Below are 13,752 nucleotides of genomic sequence, written 5' to 3' on the forward strand. Positions count from 1 at the left end.
TCCTTAGGAGCGGTGATGGAGTGTTTAAAAAGATCATATGTAGCATTATATTTTTAGTTTGGTGGTGGATGGATGGAAGAGGTAGTGAGAAGCCTTTGCAGCCCTGCCTGTTGTTGGTTAGATTGAGGCAGAGACTTGGCTGCGATTGGGACGCGACTGTGACATGGGCATCGATCGCTTCCATTGAGAGCAATGCAAAAACACAGCCTGGGTATGTAACACTCTCAGTGCCATCAACACTTGTTTTACTTTATATTTACTGGCAAAACTGACAGAACGATCCGGAGTGCTTTTCTTTGAAATAAGGAATACAAACGTTTGGATGGGAAGGTGCACAAAGAAGATCGTGGAAATAAACGGGGGGTTGAAGGTTGGGGGGTGTGTGGGGGGGAAGAGCCTTAATCATCATTGCTCCACTTCCTATTCAACTGCCTGTATTTAAGGAGTTTCTGTCTTTTCTCTACTGGGGGATCCTACTAAACTGGTTGAAATGAAAAAAATCAGACTATCAACCTTGAGGGAATATCTGCTAGTTTTCAGGGTTTGCGGTTTCAGCCGGTAGGAAGGCACACAAAATAAAAGATGGCTAGCCAGCTGTTTTAACCTCTTGCACCTGGCTCCAGAGCTGGGGCTCACCAGGATTATTCAGTTATTCGTGTTATCTGTGCTTGAATATTTATAGTGTACGATCTAGAGATCCACACAGTGCATTGTAGCATCTCTTTATCCTTTAGTTTTGGGCTTTTTGGACTTTGCCAACATAAACATGTATTCAATAGTTTTCATTTTTATGATAATGAACATAGAGGGTCAATGAAATATAGAAGGAAAAGTCGTAAATCTGCAAAAGTGAAACCTACCCAAGGAACAAAGAAAGGTCAGGTAAACCATCTGTGTAAGTCACAGTAATAGTACCTGCTGTTTGGTTTATGCAGTGGTACTGCTTTATTATTCTCTAAAATGGAACTTATCCGCTAGATCAAGTTAAAACTAAAGGAAGGCTGTGGAGGTGGCAAACGACATTGTGTGCATCTTTCAGAACAGGGCGATAGATGTGTACCTTGATTTTTGAATAGTTTAGGTTTATTTGTGAAGATAGTGCACCATCAAAGAACATATAAAGGAGGCTGAGAAAAATCACTGTTTAATATTGCAGAATTTACTGCTTCCATTCTGACCATGAGCCTAAATTTACACAATGAAATTTGATTATCTCTAATAACAATATTAGATCCTGCACTGGATGGATGAGAATTGAGGTGGTTTTGTTGATTGCAAGGGTTTAATGTTGCATTTCAGAATCTGATGTGGTTTAGCCTCCCTTCCATTAACTGGAAAACCCCTGAGGTTTTACAATTATTTCTTAAAGATAATACATTTAAGATTGCATTGGTAGGCTGAAGAAAAGTCATAAAGGCAAGAAGGGAAGCCCTTAATAACTCTTGAGATTCAGACATGTTCAGCAGTTAGATTGGCTCTGACTTCACCAAGGGTCGACAATGTGTCATTTCCATGAAGCCAAATTGCCCTCTGCCTATATGATATTAATGTGCAAATCAATATTTCAGGGATTAAATTTCCCTTCTTCATTTTTTATGGTTTCTACCTCAATAAGTCTCAAGTCTATTAGAAGAGGCTGGATGATTTAAAATCTTTCACTGCAGAATGGCTTGTCGTAGCCTTGTTTCACAGACCATTTTTTGGATTTTCGTTATAAAAGACTAAAGACATTCCAAAGAAGTTGATAGTCAATATAGGGACATGCTCACTGTTGTAAAGTCCTTGTTCGATTAAGAGCTAAAAAGGTATTGAAAATATAATATACATGCTTATATAATATATATACATTCTACTGCTTTAAAAATATTGTGTTAATCACCTATTGATTTATTTCAAAATCAATTGAAGCTCCTTTCTTATTAGTGATTTGTTCAGCATTCTTCAGCCTTGTTGTTAATTTTCTTAAGCAGCATGCATGAATTAATCTGCTAGTAGAATGTGCTTTGGTGTGTTTTTGAAGCATATTTAAATCCAGACGTTTTTACCTCTTTAGGCTAAGTAGTGTGAGCAGTTTAGTATTGTGGGAGAACCAGGAGACTTCGAATTCAGCATTGTTTTTATGAAGCTAAGGGGCGTTTTGCAGATATTTTATGATTTATGCTCATGTGCCTATCAGTAATGTTTATTGAGAGTTTCCATTGAATATTCAGGATTAGTTAAAAATTAAAATGGAGCTATCTGATCTGGAAGGAAACAATACATGACAGAAAATTTAAGTCAAAATATGAGGTTGTGATTTTATCACATAATCTTGGGAAGGCCCTACTGTCTATCATTTAGTGTTGTTTTATAGTCTTAGACCATCTGGACTAGGTTCCGCACAGCTGCATGAATTTCATATGTGATAGAACATTTTTTCCATTCAGTGTGAAATGTTCCTTCCTAAAAACGTACACCAGACTCGCTTAATTTAGTCTGCTAAAAGAAATGCACATGAAAAAGGACAAAAGGCTCTTTAATCTCTGCAAGCTGTTTGTTTTTCTTCAAGATTCCTGTCTGTTTGGGTTTGAAAAGTCATGTTTATTGAGCAGATGATTCTGAGGTGTGACATTAAGATAATATATGATTTTTGTGCTAGTTTCTGCTCTCCTAGTTAATTTGCAGATCTACTTTTTATGCCTGTCAAAACACAGTTAATCTATTCTTATTTACAATTAATCTCAATAAAATTAATCTTAACTATGCCTTAGTCAGTAGCTTAAAATATCTAATTATATTCAATTAACTGCTGTCATAGTAATTAACACTGCTTAATTGCCTCTGCATATATTTATGTAAAGCTCATTAGTTACTGCTTGCTCTTTTTCCCTTTTCTCGTTCCCATTTCTGTGGATCTGAGAGCATTGACATAAAACCTTGACTAGTTTTTGACAATTCGAGTCTTGAAGACCTGTGACAATGGCAATACATGTGTTTGTGACCTGTTAGGTGGGTAAATATTTGTGTTTTCATATGCAAAAAGGTCACCAGAGCTGGGTCTCTAAAGTACTTCCAATCCAGCTCCCTCCACCTCTTGGCCTTTCTCCTACCCCACCACACACAAAAATGTTTTCTAGCCTGTTGATAGAAATATGAGAAGCCAGGTTAAGCTTTGTGTTTATAAATGAAGAGCTTTTCTGCATCTGCCTTGGGGCTGTACCCAGAAGGCAGAGCTTTGCTACTCCAAATTCATTCAAAGGGTTAAAGACTTGGCCAAGGTTCAAACTGAGAAGCGCCCAGGGAAAGTGCATGTGAATATGTACAAGTTTCATGTAATTAGTGCTTAATTATATTAACATATGCAAATTGTCAACTTAGGAGCTTGTTGAGCTGGCAAAGATCAGCCAGGCACAATTGCCGTATTGTTCTGAAACAATAATGGATTTCAAGTTGGATTGTGAAAACACATAACTAGCTATCTAATTTAACTCATACCATGGTGAAATTTCATTAGTCTCCATGGAGACTGGTTTAATTGTGCTGACTAATGTTCTGGGCTGCAGAGTGTCCTAAAAAGAAAGCGTTGTTTGCCTAATCCACCTTACAATGACACTTGTTTGTACATGTTTCCCTTGTGTGAGAATTTGCATATGCAAATAAATAGTTTCTCTGCCCCATTTGTCATGGCTGTTCATTACCCATGAAGAGGACATTGTTACTAGGCTGTTACTGAGTCTCCCAAGACAGGATAGTGTCAACCAGTCCAGCCACATTCTTTCATAATTTGTTTCTGATTAATAGACCAGAGTGAGGCTCATTCTATTCAGGCCTCTGCAAAGGGAAGGTCAGTTCTGTCACTGAAAAGAGTTTCCGCAGCAACTGAAGTTTTTTTCTCTCCCTCCCCCTCCCCCCTCGTGCTTTGGCTAAAATAATCATATTTAAAATAATGTATTCTTGCTCTAAGGAATACCGCCACTAATAATCTCTAGTTTCCTAAAGCAAAAGATAGGAAAATAAAGGAGATTCTGGTATTGGAATATTAATCCTGTTTTTGACAGAAAGGTAAACTGATATAATTGCTTTTCAGTCGAAGGAATGGGGGTTTATACAAGTGTGAAAGCATCGGAAAAGGATTAGCATTTTTTTGCATAATGAAAAGCTCTGTTGAATAGGGCACTGAATGGTTGACTGAATGACTGAGATGAAAGGAAGATGAAAATGCAGGCTCCTCTTTCTTTATGCCTATGTTCAGCTCTCCCCAAAGTTATGTTTGTCCAAAACTTGAGAAAACAAGCAGAAGCTCAGATTTTAGCAAATTGCTAAGATGCCCTGAATTTACATCATCATGAGAAGTAACACGTACGAGAGTAGTGCAGCGAAAGGATAAGAAACACAGGTTTGTATGGAGGGGAGCTCCAGGAACATGACAGGCAAACCAAATATTGACTATTGGGTATCAAGGATTCCCAGCACTTTGCTTGGGGGAAAGAAAGAGGGAGGACAGGGGCCGGCAGGCAGGGAAGGAGCTGCTTTAAAAGTTGCCAATGGAAATTATGCATCAACACATAATAATCTAATAAAAGTTCGGTATTCAAGGAAGCAGGGTTTAGTCAATATCTGTTTTAATTATTAAACTGTTTCTCCTTTGGAAAAAGTTATGAATTCTGACTCAGTGCTAAGTGTTTAAGTGGTATAGGAGCCTTGCTGGGGAAAAAATTACTCTCTTTGCTCGCCTTTGAAAACAGAGAAAGCTTACCGAAATAGCAATTGATACATGCACGTAAGGAGCGGGGTGTTCAGTGGGACTGTGTCAGCATACTCAGGTTGGTTAAAACGTTTGGATTCCTGTAGATTCAGGTGGCCAGAAGGGCCCTGGCCTCCTCCTGCAATCAGTGCTGGTCCCCTCCGCCTCCAGCCAGCACAGGATCAGGCCCCCAGCCAGGGCTGCAACTGGTTAGCTGTTGACAATGTGATCAGTGCTTCTAATTATGTTCTCTCAACAGTAATTAGGGCAGTTAAAATACCATAAGTGTTGAGCCACTTTTGAAAGTGGGAAGTGGTTCTTTTGTATGTATGTAAATCAAATGCAGTGTGAATAATTATTTGTATGTGTGCATATTAAATAGGCTCTCTTTTTTATCAGGTCAACATAATTACCGATTTAGAGCTACTGTGGAAAACTCTTGGTAGTCAGACTAAATATTAGCTTGTTTCGAGGATTTTTTCCAGTTTGCAGAATGTTTATTTGTAAATGCTTGTTAGTTCAGTATTGGGCTTGATCATATAATATTTAAACATTGGAGATGCCTCTAAGAAATTAGGATTTCTAAGGAATAAATAAACCAAAACTGTAAATGCAGACAGTGCTTGGGAAGAACGGTCACAAAAGTAATCTCTTTTTAAAAGATAAAGACCTTCTGGAGGTTTTTGAATGTTTTGCTGCTTGCTTTATGAAATTCCTTAAAACTTCTTTGAAAGGAATATGCTTGGGGTATGCCTTCATTCTGGGAAGATCTTATTAGTTTATTTCTATAAGAAAAATGTGTTAATTAAAAAAATAAATTAATTTGTATTTTAAAATATTGTTAACCAAGCACCATGTGTTGTCTCTGGCAAAGTTCCAGCCACTGTAGAACTGGATAACACATGGGTTAATAATAACTTATGTGATGTCTGCATTCTTTCTGAATGGGCAGAATCCCAGCCCACCAAGATTCTGAGATTCAAGATTTTAAAGAATAAGATGTAACACAAAATATGTTTATGTGAACAGATGCACAGATAGGAGAAACTAAGACATGTATGAACTGCTTTTACCAAATAGGTATAACAAACTTTGTAGATTTTGTTTGGTAGTTGTTGAGATTTGTTGTTGTTTTCGAAAGGGGTAATAAACACACGTATTGATAACAGGATTTTGCAGACCTGTAGAGATAAACTTGTTTTGCATAAATAAAAGCAGGAAGTTCAGTCTATAATGCATGCCCACTCTATTCCTTTTTAATAGTCACTCTATAGCAGTTTTATACCACTATTTTCATTATTATTGCAAATTTTGCTGTGTTCTAAACTAACCAGAAAAGTTTGTGCCAGCCTGAAATATGGCAGACTTGTTGAGGAATTACGTTTGCAGCTTAAAAAAATATTCTGAGGAATGGTTTAGCTAAGTTATAAGGTGAAAATAAAAGTTTCCTGTATCAAGACACTCTATTTTATTTTCACATTACTCAGAATTGTCTTTCAATTAAAAAAAAGAAAATGGAGAGAGAAAGAGAGATATTTAGATTGCAATTTGTCTGAATTATATTCAGTTTGCTTTTTTTTATTTTTGAGAAAAAATTAAAGACACACATAAACTGGCATCTCTTTACAGATAAATCTAGCAGACTTAATACTCACAGTGATCTGATCAGTTATCCCAGCTCCTAAGAAGGTGTTATGGTCCTTCAGGTCAATAGTTCACAAACTAAAAGCTGTATGTACATGAAAGACCATGGTGACTCTGAAAACAAACATTTACCATACAGGCTGCAGCAGTGTCTGCAGAACAAGCGACATGCACACTGGATATACATTTAAAACTGCATTCAAATAGACAAATACTCTGTTTCTGCAACAAAGAAATACATACAAAAGGCCTGTCTTGATGTGTGCCTATGACGCATATAACCAAAAGAACGATATTCTTCCCATTCACCCTAAACTAAATCAACAATTACTGCCCTGAAATTAGGGGAATAATATGGGTGTAAAACTGGCAAGACAGACAGTTTTGATATTAGTGGAAAAAGAATCAGGCCTGTAGTTACCACTTGACAATAATTCCATAAAATTAAATTCGAAGGGTTTTGTCTCCTCTTTTTGTGCTCCCATTTCCATTTTTAAGGAAGGCACTGGAAGGTCTGTAAGTTAGAGGTTTTCCAGAGAGGCTGAGAGGGGGGTCAGTTCTCTTCCTTTTACCAGGTAACAGCAGAGCTGAGGGTCTGTGAGAGGCTGCTGCTGAAGGCTCGCTCCTCCCTGTTTTGACACAGAGGCTGCCTTATAAATTCACCTAATCTGAGATGACAAGGCACCTGTCACTGGTAGTGCTCCAGTGTTTGGGGCACTGATGGAAACCTGGAATAATCCCAGTTGTTTCCACATTTGTCTCAGAAGATGGTAGTGTAACAGATAAGAATAATCTCTTTTTCATGGCAAAAACATTACTTCTGTCTATCTGTTTGGGATGGTCCTTTGATTTTTGGTATTCAGAGACCAGAGCTTTTATAGCAAGAGAAGGGAAAGAAATATCCTTGGATTTGCTAGGCATTACATGATGTTTTCAAATGCAGGTGGTTTGCCTGTTTGAAAAACTATGGCTGTCCACCTTTAATTAAGATTCTCCTTGTTTACCACCTAACACTTCCCATGACTTCCCCACTCCAGAAAATAAGATTCTGAGTGAAAAGTAGCTCCCTAAACAGGGAATTTATTTCTGTGGGTTTTACTCAGGTCCTTTTCCATTTTGTTTTGGTTTTTTTTTTTTTAATTGAAATATGGTTATTGATTTTGTTTACAGCACCAAGGGTTTAAATTAAAGAAAATGTAACATTTCTAAAATAAATTATTTAGTTATATGGCATATGTCATCCCTCAATCTCTCAGTTCCTTTGAGTTTACACAACTGTTTGCAAAAAAATAATTTTTTTGCCATTGGAGTGCAGTTATCTCTGGGGTGGGAAGTGCCACCCCATGCACAGAAAACCATGCGCCACTCTGCTAAAACAAAGCAATGTGCTTTGGGCGTTTTTCCAGTGGCAGCAACTGGTTTCTGTAGGGAAGAAAAATATGATTTCTCACCGAGTCATCTGCAGTGCACTGGGACAGACGTTTCGGTTCCAGTGAAAGGCATCACTGGAGTTTTGAGTCCTAACTAGTCTGGCCTGTGGATTTCTCTCTCACTTGACGGGTGCTTTCTGCAGCATTTTTGCAGTTTCCAGTTTTGACTGAGGGCCTGTTCCGAAGTCCAGCGCCGCCTGATCGATTTCCCCTGGTTTGGATCAGGCCCTTGCAAAGAAGAGCGTCATCTGCTGAGGCACCCGCCGCAATTCCAGCAGCGGCAGGTCAGGCTGCCAGGCAGCCGCCCCCCTGGCCCGGGGGGAGCGCTCACTGAAATCACAGCTTTTTCCCGAGTGGGTGGAAAGGCAACAGGAGACAGCAGAGCAAAAAAATGTTAGTATTTAAATATAGCAGAAACTGGGAGCCTGACAATAACTCAGCTACTACAGAGTCAATTCAGCCATCTGGAGATGGTGACATGTCAAAAAGGGGAGGGGGGCAGGGGGAAGAAGAGGCGTTGTGAGGGAGAGAGAGTACTTAAAAATGAAGAATTTCATTCCATGTTGAAATCTATTCTCCATGCAGGATACAGCTTTAATGTTGAACAGCATAGCTCTCTGAGTGGTTTTGTGCATCAAAGACGTACATACTGGAGCACCTAGTGTCATGCCACAGCTGGATTCTAATGTTCCCGGACCAGATTTGTTTGACCCAGCACAGAGTTTACTGTTGAAATTAGTTTGATTTTCAATGTTATTATTATTTAAAAATAGATTTTGAGGCTGTTTGAATTTTTAAAACGCGTTCTCTGGTAATGATTTATAAACATTCCTGATTTCAGCTGTAGCTGTACAGAAGGGTTGAATCTGCTCTCAGCATATTTTTTACATGATTTTAATAATTGGAGGCAAATATACTGCATATCTTTTAGGTTCATTTAAAAATCTACACAATTTAAACAAACACTGAATTGTGTAATGGTTTGTCTGGGAATTACTTAGGCTGCACAACACAATAATATTTTATTAGCTGTCATTTGTTTTCAAGGAAGAAAATGGTGATTTTTATGTTGTGTGTTATGTGAAAACTTGGCACTGAAACAGGACAGTCCCCAAATGTGAATTTCTTAAAAAGGCAGGACAGTAGTTGCCCAAAAGGTGAAGACTTGAGAAAAATTGGGGTAGGTCATTTCTTTCCTGAAATGAAGCAGGGCACAGATTAGGAGCCATTAAGGTTTGCCAGGAGTTGCTGGTCATAGAAGCCTGTTTAAGTGCTCACTGTCAACAAGGAAATCATGGGCAGCACTTAAAGTGGCTCACCTCTGATTTATTCATAAACCTCACACGAGCACTTGGCTTTGTTGTTGCTCTGGTAAGGGGGAACTGATGCCAATAAGAACAGGAATAAAGAGCTTCTTGCATGGTCCAAAAGTGAATAGCACTTTATCTCAAAGCATGACCTTCATTCCCAAGATCTGTTGTGTTACAGTTGACTCTGCTAGATGTGTATTCTCAGATGAATTGCTAGAATACGTTACAACAAATATATACTTTGTAAACCCTCTAGATGTAACAAGAACCGTGTAACTGGAACTTAGGTTCTGACTTGACAGAAAGGTTGTGGTATTCATAGGGAGCTGAGCGATTTCCGTTTCAGACAGTGCTTTATGTTGGTGTTTTTATTGTGACTCAGAAAACAGTGTGATTATGTGGCTGTGATTCAAATGAAAATTTTATATTCTTTAAGGGATTTATTTGAGAAACATATTTTGATAAGAGCAGACACACAGAATGTGAAGTGATTCAGAGACTAAAGAGGAAAAAAAAAGTTGACTTTGTTTTTAGACATATTTGATGGCTGCTGCTGTATTTTTGTTTCTCTAAAAAAGGCAAAGTAGTGCTCGCAGTCCGCAATGGGGGAAGGGGCCTTTCGAAGACGGTCAACTACCATGTTTGCACTGGGGCAGAGGTTGAGTACAGTTACTTAAATCCCCAGAGAAACATTTAGTTAACGCTAGACTCTTTCTGATCCCGTCCGAGTCTGGTTTTCTTTCCCGCTTTTTAATGAAGTTTGTTTGTTGCTGTGTTTAGGTTGTGTTTTTAAATTCGCTTGCATTTTCACAACAGATTTGACCAAAAGAGTCATAATGGAAGACAGTGATGAGAGTTAATGATACGTCTTTGATAAAGCAGTCCTCGTGTGCAATCTGATCACAGCCATCAGCTCATTTGTCATGGCTGAAGTGAAAATGTCAGGACCAATGAGTGTATCAGTGCTGAAGGGGGCGAAAGGGCTTTTGGAGACACTTTTGTGCTGGGAGTGGGCCATAGCTTAGATGCAGCTCTAGGGAAATACTGGGATTAGCCAACTCTGTGCACAAATCCCTAGCATAACAGAATTAGTTGGGAAAATGAGGTTTGTTAGGGAAAAAAAATCTGTAGAACTGCTCTAGGCTTCAGCCCAGGAACTATGAAAAGCAGTAAAGCATTTTATTAAAATAATTTTAGCAATGTGAACGTGTGCACATTCCAGAGAAAATCACAACTGGTAGCCAACATACTGACACAACCCATCCTAATGCATTTTGCATATGTATGTGGATTTTCTTATAAAATTAAAAAAAAAGTGCATTAAAAAAATATGGTGTTTACAATCTTAAAAGAAGGTTAGAAGGTTTACTGAATTTGACACAGTGGAAATTTATGCAACATTAAAATACAGACTGATGCTGATGATCTTTTTGCATGGGTTAGTTCAAATAAAATACAAGGATAGTCTCCCTGCTGTAGACGCTTCTTTACTCAGGGGGTAATTCATAATATAAAAACATACTGATTGCCAAACTGGGATTTTGTTGGGTCCAGCCTTTTTCTCTCTTTGGCTAGTCTGTGCAAAATGCTTCTGAAGAATATCACAGTAGGCAGATGTAGGATAACCTATTGTATATGCCTGCCTTGCCAAGACTGCAAATGCAAATTTTTTAGACCTCTGAAAAACAAGTTTTAATATCCCTTACAATTTAGGTTTTTGTTTTTTTCACATTCATTACAATTACTCTGGATAATTTTGGCAGCCAGTTTCCATTCTTTTTTTTAAATCTTGGGAGATTCATGGTTTCAGTGGTATCCTTCGGCAGTGAATCCTACTGTCTAGCCCTTTTGCTCCTCTCATCATCAGGTTTTAATTTGTCACAGCTTAGCTTTCTTGGAAACCTGCTACTTGTCTGCTGGAAAGCTTTGTCTTGCTTCCTGTTACATACCTAGGAAGAGCACGGTGCTTTTCCCACTGCGTTGTCCATAAAAATGCTGAAGAGATATTGGTTTCTTTGAGGTCAGGATCCTTCTTGCCAGACCTATTCAGCTGATGTGGAACAGTGTAGGTGTTTAACCAGATAATCCCACTACCTGCACTATGCCAGCCCAAGAGGAGTGAGTGGGAGCGAGTTATTCCATCTCCAGTGTGTGGAGCAGTTACTGAGAGTTGTCTGGATACTAGATTTGTGTAGCTAATTGTCTCTTGGGCTACACCAGTTAATAATGGCTATTTACCTGCTTTGCTGTGTGCCCCGTGTGTTTGATACTGCAGAACTTGGGTGTTTTAACTTCCCACATCTGCGCTGAGGGCGTTCAGCGGGCTGTCAGCGCTGGGCTGAGAGCAGTTTTTCCCTTTGTTTGGTGCTGCTATTAAAGGTGCTGCTGCGAGTTTATCATCTTTCCTTTGGTTTTAACGGGAGACTGAGAAGAAAACGATCGTCACCTCGGTTGTCTCACCGATCTGGTGGCTGCCACCATTCCGCACGGCCTCGGAGTGGGAGCAGCGTGTGGCGGTGGCAGCTCCGGCCCTCACCGGGCTCTGCGTTATTGGCACGTCTGCATTGCTGCTGTGTGATGCATGGCGTTTGTCTGGGCTGGAAATCTCTCACTTCCTAGGTCTTTCCCAAAACTTGGGCATAAGTTTGGGGGCAGGCAGGACTGGCGCACATGCTGATTGGAGGGGGTGGAGAGGAGGGGATGTGTGGCAGAGCCCTAGGCTGTGGCTCAGGTGCCAGGCAATTGCCTCTGGTAAGGCCAGGCTTCCTCGCAGCAGGCTTGCTGCTAGCATGTGAAACCAGCTCTTGTGGTCATGGGCTTCGGGCCCGTGGTCCTTCTGGGCCTTCTCATGCTGTGAATGTGACCACAGGGACTAAAGATACCAGGTAACCTTGAGTCTGGCATAAAAATGTGTAATAAAACTGCAGCCACCAGTCTTTAAACCCCAAACACTTCCCTGTTTATGCGTGTCAGTGTGAGTGGCAGCAGAAAAGTAATTTATTTAATCTAACTAGTACTTATCTTTGTTAGGAGTCACCTGCAGATTTCTTCCATTTCATGTACAGTGGATTGTCCTTTTTCAGATAATGTGCTTGTACAACCTTTTTTTTTTGTTTAATTCTATTGATTTACAATATTGAAGTGATATATCTGATACCTGTTTCCTGCACTTTGACTGTACGTAGTCAAAGAAGCTGATGGGATTCTTCCCTCCCTTCCACAAGCCTTTAGGTGTTTTAAATGTATAATTATAATTGCATGTCATTTGATAGCTGCACTAATTGCTGCCAACCATTGTCTGTTTGCACTTAATGCTGAAACCTGATCAACATCCTGCTTTGGTTGATGTTTGGTGGTAAACTTTAATTAACTCTTATTGCATTGAAGAAGAGCTCAGTCTCTGTGCTAACTAATCATTTACCTTCATTATGTCCTGACAGCTCCACTTGTTCCTGGTACTAATAGATACACCAGTCAGTAAATAAACCTGCAAACCTTCATGCCTTCAAGTTGTTCCTCATTGATATTTTGTTGCTTAAAGTATAATGGCGTAAAGATAATTATTTCAGTTAGTTTTGTATCTCTGCTTTTCCAGACACTGATCTCAAATTGCCTTTTTCATGCCAGACAATACAATTTTAATAGTAACTGTAGATTTAAGATAACATTATTCCTTCAGCATGGTTCCTACATACATGCATCTTTTGAATCAATACAATTAAGCTTGTCTCCTGTTGGAATTCTTGTAATTATTTTTCTTGAAATACTTTTCCTGTAATGATATTGAAGTTAAAGTAATCAGGTTACTGGCAGATCATGTAAAATTCAACTCAAAATTGCTGGCTGCTTGATTTTAATTTGTCTGACATCAAGTTTGTTTGAAAAGGGATAATATGTGGTTAAACCAAGGAGCTTATAATTATGGTTGACATTTGTTTGTTTATAATGAAATCTAATTAAAGTTCATACATTTTAAAACACCAAAGTTAATTACTGAATTGCTCACTTCACTTATGCACAGCAGTCAAATTAACTTGCAGAACAAAAAAATGACAAAAGACTATGCATAATAAAAACAAAATGCCCAGCTGATCTTGGCAGTACAAAACAAATTTGCCATGATAATATTCTAGAAAAAAAGTGCTTTATTAATAACTAAACTGTTTAAAAAACATCCTGTATTTTCACTGACCAGACTGACTTAGTAATAGAGTAATATTTAAATGTTTAACATGATTTACAATACCACAGCCTTTTTTTTTTCAGATGCATAATTAGAAGAGTCTTGCAGTCTTGTAAATCTGCTCAAAAGCAAGATTCTTTATATTTTGTTTTTATCAAGACTCTTTCTGAACTTATCTGGAGTTGTGGTGTCTCCCCAAGACCTGGACTGTTTGCTTGACTACCTGCTTCGTGGTAACTTTTAGAAAGATAATTGCAGCATTTTTAGCATGCAGGCAAAAAAGTGCTGTAATGTTTATTTCACAGTTTGTTTTGAGACAACAAAGCAGTTAGGTGAATGCTGTAGAGCCACTCTGACTCCCTAGTCATTATTTGTTACTTCTGCCATCCATTCTTACCTTGCAAATATGCTGACAGAGGGCACATCCAGACTTCAGTAAAATCACAAAGCTTGTGATAATTC

At 38.7% G+C, this 13,752-nt stretch overlaps 1 protein-coding gene across 1 annotated transcript in view; it reads left to right on the top strand.

The window, feature by feature from the left end:
- The window catches only part of ZFHX4 (zinc finger homeobox 4), a 147,828-nt gene that overhangs the window by 2,840 nt on the left and 131,236 nt on the right, over positions 1-13,752 (top strand).

The sequence above is a fragment of the Camarhynchus parvulus genome, chromosome 2, assembly GCF_901933205.1.
Source record: "Camarhynchus parvulus chromosome 2, STF_HiC, whole genome shotgun sequence".
Lineage (NCBI taxonomy): Eukaryota > Metazoa > Chordata > Aves > Passeriformes > Thraupidae > Camarhynchus > Camarhynchus parvulus.